Here is a 7,162-nt window from a genome sequence, read left to right on the forward strand (position 1 = left end):
TTTTTGGTCAAATTATTGAGTGCCCCTCTTCAGTATAATACTTTCAAACTTTCCTTCATTCATCCGTAACAGCAACACCTAAAATTAAGCCATTCGTATGCTAGCCTCTTGACTTCTTTTCTCAAGTCAACAATGTTAGCCTTCTTCATTGGAGTATACCATCCAAAATACTCCATTGTCCTTGTATTATACCTTATATGTTTTTGTGATGTTTGAGAAAGAAATTTAGATCTTTGATAAATTAAAGAAAAAAAAATGAAAATGTGAGTTTTATGAAAAGATTGATATTTAATTCATGTGCATTATAATCTGGTAATATTTTACTATGTTTGTGTATGTAGAGGTATTTTATTTGACTGCGTATTTGCTTAAGTGGTAGGGACTTTATATTATTTTCATCATCATAGCACTACACGTGCATTTTCTGTTCTATGTGTTGTCTGACCATGTATAATAATAACTTCTTTCCCTATTTAATACCATGTTAAATATGCACCCCCATTGTGACATCAATAAATTGGGTGTTTATAGAGATATGTGCTTTTATAGGCACCCCTTATATCCTATCCACATGCACAATCAAGGGACAATCTTAGAAGACTTAAAAGGCAAGAAAACTAACATAGAGTCAATTTCTAACCATAGGTTATGCTAGTTCTTGCAATGAGCAATCTCAATTGTCATCATAGATCCAATAAGCTCAGAGTTCAATGCTGAAGTGACCCCAAGGTTGACTGCAAGTGCTCCTAGCCCACATTCCTTTAACTTTAGGACGAGAGTTTTCTTAAAGACTTCGGCAAGTTGATAGCTTGACCTGAGACAACTTCATACATATTAAGAATACTCTTCATTTTGTGCGTTACCTCTTCCGTAGCCCTGAAAAGGTGAGTAATAGTAGGTGCATCCCTACATAGTTTTGCTCCATGTAATTTGCCTCTGACTTCTGCCTGATGTATAAAAGCCTATAGTCCTTTAGTGCACAAGATAAACAAATACAGGGAGAGCAGGTCTCCTTGACGGAGACCCATTCTAGTTATAATAGGCCCAACTAACTCTTGATTTACTAACACCGAATAATCCACAGTCTGGAAAACTCACTGATTTACTAACTCTTGATTTACCTGAATTACTAATCCTTTCTATCTGCCCATGCAAATATTAATCATTTGATTTTTTGTCCTAATTAGGTTTTTTTGCTGAGGTGGACTGTCATTAGCGATGTGGTGCCCATGTGGCAAGTGATGATTGGACGATGTGGTTTGCTTAAATAGGTCTTTCATCCCTGCAAATATAGGTCATTTGAATTTTCATCCCTGAAGTTACTAATCAGATGTAATTAGGGCCAAAAGTCAAATGATTAATATTTACAGGGACAGACTGAAAGGATTAGTAACTTCAGAGACGAAAATTCAAATAACATATATTTGCAGGGACGAAAGACCTATTTAAACCTAAAAAAATATATTCATTTAAAACATCACTCTCATATTCTACAAATGCAAGTCATTTCATTGAAAGCATAACAAAGTTTAACTGTGGAATTAGTTTGTTACCAGCAACCACACCTGAAGCAATGAACATAACTAAAGAGGTAAAGGGGAGAAGAGTTATGCGTGTTGTCATTATTTTTGGATAGGCTGACAAATAATACCTTACAATAGGCTATTTAAGATCTCTAAAAAAAAAAAGGCTATTTAAGATGACTATGAAAGTTAATGCAATAAATGAAAACATATACTACTTGACTGAAAGGTCAATTGATTAATATCTTATTTGAATGATTAATTTCTTGTCAAAAAAGGTCAATTGATTAATATCTTATTTGAATGATTTTTTTTTGCTTCAGAACTATTTGACTGAAATTTATTATTCTAATAATAATTTTCTTTTGACTAATAATAATAATTTATTTTGTTAAATGATGCAACAACATCTGATCATTTCATTGAAAGAAAAGTAAAAGAGGACAAAATAGAAAAGGGGATTAGACCAAAACCTTTTCAAAAGATGCTTAATCAAAAGTCCTAATGTACTCTCTCCTAAAAAAAAGATCTAAAGAGAACAGAGATAAGCCAAAGTTTGCCAGACTGTCACCACAAACATTTCCTTCCCTATATATATGAGAGGCACAAAAGTTCATACACATAATGATACATACACAATGGTCCCATCTGTTTCTTAAGCCCAAAGTACAACAGAATTAGACTTGAAATCTTGATTGATAATAATAATAATAATAATAATAATAATAATAATAATAATAATAAGTTTAAAGATACTGTTCATTTTGTTGCGCTAAGACATATAAATTATGAACGATATTTTATATGAAATTTTGATTTTAATTAAAATCATAAGTACTAGCGAAAATACGGACACTCAAATGATACATACACAATTCTCCCATCTGTTACTTAAGTCCAAGGTACAACATAATTAGACTTGAAAGCTTGATTGATGATGATAATAATAATAATAATAATAATAACAATAATAATAATAATAATAATAATAATAATAATAATAAGAACTAGCGTAAAAATACTGCTCTTTTTATTGTGCTAACATGTGTAAATTATGAACGGTATTTTATATGAAATTTTGATTTTGATTAAAATTATAAGTACAAAAATTGTGACTTTTAAATTGTAACAAAACCAATTTTTTTTTTCTTTTTATCTTTTTCAACAACACAACAATAATTTAACAAATATAATATAAATCATTATCATCACCAATCTAAAATTAATATAGAAAAATTTGTTTAAGGGTATAATTAGAATTATAAAAAATTCAGCCCAAAATCTCTATCCCATTCATATACTAATATTAATAATTGATGTGCGGATTAGGCAAGTGTACCAAATCGTTTACCAAGTAATAAAGTGATAAGTAGAGTATCGTATCCACATGGATTGTCATTTCGTCCAAACAATTCGAGTTACTTATTTTTGTAAATTGACGATATAATAAAAGATATGGGTTAGAGTGTTGGAATTTTTATCTGTTTGCAACAGAGCAAGTTTACCTTTTTTTGATTGCAGAAAAATAAACAGCGGTTAGGATTCTTCGAATCCCCCTGTTTATACTGTGGATATTAAATAACAGTCATGTCGCATTTATTAATCTTAGGTAGACTATACAAGTGATGAGGCCGTTGGGACGTGACTAACCTAGAAGATTGAAAGCTGCACCTGCTGATCACACGGTGATCCTTACGTGTGGGGTCTATAAATCTCGGTTAACTAGGTCTATCCCTCCTAAGTCTGGTTGTACCTGCTAATCACACGGTGATCCTTACGTGTGGGGTCTTACCATCTCTAAGGTAATTGAAAGCATAGACTTAAATTGGCTTTCCAAGATTTTCCAAGGCAGTGAAGGCCAAGGTTCTTGTAGGTCTTCCCATCTATGAATCTTAGGACACTCATATCACACATTATCTCTCACTTAGTAGTTCTACAAACGAGCAACCCTATCTCGTCTACCTTACCAAGGGTTTAAGAGAATGGTTCTACTTAGGTTTATTCCCTGAAGTCGCTTGTTTCCTTAATTACCAAACAATTACATCTTAGGTTTGGCAGAGTTACTACTCAGTCTTAGTAATGTCACCTTTAAATTAAATAAATATCTAACAAAAATAAACAGAGGTTCATTTAGGACTCTAACCTAAAAAGAATCAGTTACGCTTGGTAACTAAAAACAAATTACTAAAAGATAAAAACATACCCTCGTAAATCAAGGAGAAGATATAAACTATCCTGAAGCTCCAAAGTTGCATTCCTCTTGAACTGCCACAGTGAAATTCTGAATGAGAAAGGCTAGTATTTATAGGGAGAGTTTCTAACTAGGTTTCGGTTAAAAACGCGGCTAAACCCACAAAAATGCATAAAAATACGTCTGCCCACCACCCCCCACATTTCAAGGCGCACCAAGTGTTAACTTGGATATACCCAAGGTGCATTCCATGTGCCCAAGGCATATGGTTTAGTATCGCGGACCTAGTTTCTCCGATTTTCGTCGTTTTTAGGTCTTCGTCTTCAAATAACTTGTCTCGGGACTTGAGATTAGGTTAGAATGTCCCAACAACCTCATCACTTATATAGTCTACTTAAGGTAAATAAACACGACATTACTGCTATTTAATATCCAACAAATAAATAGGGGGGATTCAAATAATCCTAACCGCTGCTTACTTTTCTGCAACCAAAACAAGTAACTTGCTCTGTTGCAAACAGATAAAAATTGCAATCTCTAACCCTTTACTCTTTTATTTTATATAGTCAACTTAAAATAAGTAACGGAAATTGTTTGGATGAAACAACAATCTTTGTGGCTACGATACTCTACTTATCATTTTATTATTTGGTAAACGATTTGATACACTTGCATAATCCGCACACCAGTGCTATTCTTGGAAATGTAAATTTTCCCATCCTTCTCCCGTGGGAATAAAAATGACTAGAGCATGGGTGAAATATATTCCTGGGTATTATTTATCCTTAGGCGTATTATTATTTTTTTCCTTCCAACCAAACATAAGAATACTTTTTCCAATTCTATATTATCAAGTATACATCTTTTATCTCCGAAACAAACACCCCCTTAGCTACAATACTGTAGCCTGTAGGTATATACGTGTATAGAATCGTTCCATCCAAAAATTGAACTTTGATTCTCATGAACAGTTCATTTTTGGTGAAACTCATTTTGACAAAGCACCGTAGATGTTATATCTAGGTTTGATCCTTTCAATTACACACTACTATACAAAGATAAATGCAAAATAATCAATAAATTGCAATTTAAAATTCATCTCCACATGTGCGGGTTACCGTTTAGTTATTTTTTTAATTTTGGTACACTGTTTAGTTTTTTTTTTTTTTTTTGCTATCAAATAGCTAAACTATTAGAGAAATTCACTTTAAATATGAACAAATGGAGCGTTCAAGGTTCGAACCTCAACCCTTACATATGTTATGTATTGTTTAATTATTTATTAAAGCAGTTTCGAGCTTGATAAAGGAATTGAAATATCATAGAAATACAAATGAAATTATGAGGAAAATTAAAAAGTACCAAGATTACTAAACTAAGTACAAATAAAACGATACACTTATTTCATCGGATGTTCACGAATAGACTAAAATTATTAAGTAACATAAAATTATTTTTCAACTTATAATTTTTTTTTTTGAATGAATTTTTCAACTTATAATTGTTACTCACACACACATACATTTGAAACAAATGCACTTCATTTTTAGACCACGTAAACAAGAATATTGTGGACATTCAACATCATTTCTGCAGCGGGTAAAACCTACGATGTCAAATAAGAACGAAGGATTGTTAGTAATAGAAGGCCAAATTGTGTGTATATTGTAAAAAATATATTACTTACTACTACTATTGGTTACAACAAAAAATAAAGATAGAAGGATTATAAAAGCATAAATAAATTTAAGAATTTGAGCCATATTTTTCGTCCTATCCATAAAATAAATTGAAGTTTTTTTTTTATCCTTTTATAATGAAAATATTATGGTTTGTCAATTATAATTAAATTAAATAGATCTTAATCCTTCCGAGTTGCAAAAAGACAATTGCGAAATTAAATATTTTGAAGTGTCTCTTAGATACGTCAATGTGTCATGTTCAATGATGGATGCATGTTGCTTCAATTGAGGGCCACTTTCGGTAGTTATTCTTTTACTTTGTTAAAAGCTTTTAAGTAATTTTATTTTTTACCATTAAAAATTAAATGTTACCCCACAAAAATTATAAGGTAAAATCCCCAAAATCATGTAAATATTAAGTCCTTATACTTTTATAATACCTACTTTTGCATCTTTCTCTTCCTTTGTAGAGGCCTTTTGAGTTGAATTGTGAAGATAGAAGACAATTTCTAACATACAACACAATCTTTTGTCTCAAAGTATAAATTATCTAAAATATCAAAATAAATTTTTTCTTAACTAACATTGTACAAACAAAAAGTTGTTCAATATCTTAAAAGTTTGTTAGGTGTTTGTTTTGTGTCTTGTACTCTTCAATACCTTAAAAGTTTGATATGTGTTGTTTTATGTTTTGTACTCTGATTTTAGCATTTACATTTTGACATATCAAAAGCATCTATGAAGCATAAATACAGACACGGACACCAGACACTAACACGCCGACACCTCTAATAATTTGAAAAAAATCACATAATTAAATGTAATTATTGTTAGCTTATAATAATTTATCCTTTAATATTTACTGTTATTATGTTTATCAGTTTGTTAAATAAAGTCCTATTCTTTAGGGAAGTGGAGTTGTGTAGATAAGAATTAGAATTTCTCTGTGACTAAGTCATTCCACGTTGTAGGCCTTGTAAAAAGTGGGATTGTTACTGCTTTGTTTCTGTTTTCAATTGTGTAAGGCTATATAGCCAGTATTTTGCTTTTCAATTGAATAAGATATTCTCTCCAAAACCTCTGTCAGTGTTAAGCCTTTATAATTATATGTGTCTGTGTCGGACACGAGTGTCTGTGCTTCATAGAAAAACATCTAAATGTTTTTTTTTTTTTTGAAGAAACTAAATTAATCAATCCAAATTAACACCAGATAGAATACTGCCTCCTTCCTTTCATCCGTGAACTCGTTTCTTGCTTCACGTAGCCGTCACTCTCGTTTTTCCGTTTCAGTCTGTTCATTCAAGTCTTTATCTCCGTAGCTTCCTTAACATCATGTTGTACCTCTTCAGAATTGCAAACCCATGTTTTGCTTTCCATTGTGCCTATCACACGTAACCATCTCTTTTCAATACTTGACCAAAAAGTTTCCTTTTTAATTGGGCAAATCATATTAAAAACCTTGTTTTCACAATTTTTCGTAAGAACAACAATTAAGTTCCATCGGCCACACTATTAAAAACAAGAACACTGGGAATAAGGCTCAGCGTGAAATTAAATCTTAGAGAAATGATATTTGTACAGTCATTTTGCGACAACTTTTGAGACAATCCCTCTCTCATACACTAATTAAGTTTTTCCTTTCTCTCTATTATTTTAGTTTTCGCGTCAATACATATATTTCTTTCTCATAAATTATACAAAAAATGATTGTCCAAACAATATACCTTTAAATTTTAACATAGTCTTTAACTTTGATAGAGGGATCT

General features: G+C 31.4%; 1 long non-coding RNA gene across 1 annotated transcript; it reads right to left on the bottom strand.

The window, feature by feature from the left end:
* Positions 1-5,013: 5,013 nt before the first annotated feature.
* Positions 5,014-5,516, bottom strand: LOC25489013 (uncharacterized). The gene is made up of 2 exons (XR_003009862.2): positions 5,402-5,516; positions 5,014-5,320 (listed from the first exon to the last, which is right to left on the bottom strand). It is a non-coding gene; the product is annotated as an uncharacterized lncRNA (long non-coding RNA).
* Positions 5,517-7,162: the final 1,646 nt, after the last annotated feature.

The sequence above is a fragment of the Medicago truncatula genome, chromosome 3, assembly GCF_003473485.1.
Source record: "Medicago truncatula cultivar Jemalong A17 chromosome 3, MtrunA17r5.0-ANR, whole genome shotgun sequence".
NCBI lineage: Eukaryota > Viridiplantae > Streptophyta > Magnoliopsida > Fabales > Fabaceae > Medicago > Medicago truncatula.